This window comes from Lynx canadensis, chromosome A1 (assembly GCF_007474595.2).
Source record: "Lynx canadensis isolate LIC74 chromosome A1, mLynCan4.pri.v2, whole genome shotgun sequence".
NCBI classification, from domain to species: domain Eukaryota; kingdom Metazoa; phylum Chordata; class Mammalia; order Carnivora; family Felidae; genus Lynx; species Lynx canadensis.
In genome coordinates, this window is record NC_044303.2 from 32,051,043 (window position 1) to 32,052,752 (window position 1,710).

Sequence of the window (1,710 nt, forward strand, 5' to 3'; positions counted from 1 at the left end):
ACATGCTTGATTCCATTGTTAATAGACACAAAAGCAGAGGACAAGCCCAGGAAGAAAAAAGTTGTCATTTTACTACAGTAAGAACTCATGCAGCAAGAACATTTGTGAAAGGGATTTTAAATTGTTTACTGTATTCAGGGCATGGTTATTGTGATTTTATTGTATTTGACATTTAAAGAAAATTGTGTCCTTTTTTTAAACAATGGAAGGATAGCAGGTTTAGGTTTGCAATTATGAATTCTTGGTAAAGGTATACATATACATGTCTATATGTGGTTTGTGATGATAAACTATTAGAAATAGCCCCAAGATGTCAAAACTTTGAGTGTTGCAGTGTGTACTGCATTTTATAGTAATTATAGATTTACATGTTTAGTTGTCTGGAGATGATATGATTTTTTTAATTTTTTAATGTTTATTTATTTTTAAGAGAGAGAGAGAGAGAGAGAAAGAGAGAGAGAGAAGGTACAAGTGGGAGAGGGGCAGAGAGAGGGAGACACAGAATCAGAAACAGGCTCCAGGCTCCGAGCCATCAGCACAGAGCCCAACGTGGGGCTTGAACTCACGAACTGCAAGATCATGACCTGAGCCAAAATGGATGCTTAACTGACTAAGCCACCAAGGCGCCCCTATGATTTTAATTTTAATATGGCAAAACCTTAAAATTCCATACACACAGAGTAGTAACTAAAAAAACTATTGAATGAATAACAAATTAGCAGTTATCTTACCCACTCCTGAAAGGAAATTTGCATCTTAAAAAGGTTTGAAATGTAACAGAATGATAACCCATTAAAATACTAAAATTTCCTAAAACTATATAGATCTCTCTCTCATACACACATGCACACATGCACACACACACACATCACACATACACACCACATGCAAATGCACATCACAACATTCCTTATATTAATTTGATCTACACATAGTGCAAATATAAGACTTATAATGTAATTTAAAAGAACCAGTTACTGAGATAAAACTTTATTTTAGAGTTTTCTAATTTCTACATTTATTAGACCTCCTAATAATTCAAATTAGATATTGTAATTTTAAAAATGTGATTCTACCTAAGTACCTACCCTACTTTTCTATGATGTTTCAGGGTGGGGATAAAAATTATTTTCTCTCTTTAGTATGTTGAAACTGTTTGGTATTCTGTTTTCCTTTTCCTTTTTACTCCTTTACAAAATACTGTGAAGGTCACTGCTTCATTCAAAGTAGACACTGGTAGTATTTCAAACATTAGCTGCATAATAACATAAGAAGATTATTTCATAGTTATTTCTAGTGTCAGCATTTGTAGTTTTAATCCACTTTTTTAGTTTTGTTTCTTGTCTACTTATGCTGAATGATAATTATGCAAAAAACAAGAATTTAAACAAATTGATTTTTTATGGAAAAGATCAATCTAAATTTAAAAACAAAAGTATCATTATGAGCAATACTATAGATCTAACCATCCAGAGCTATAATATTCATAATTTTAGCAATGCTAATTTTATGAAGTGATTTACCCTATGTCCATTAACCATGCAGCTGTTCAAATTAAGACATTCAGCATGTATCTTAGTACCACTAATAAGTGGTTCTGGTAAAATAGTTAAAAGTATATGTATGAGAATAAGAATTTTTTTTCTGTTGTATTTGTTTTCAATATTCACTAACAATGAGAATGGCAAATATTGATTGTTTTCTAAATAC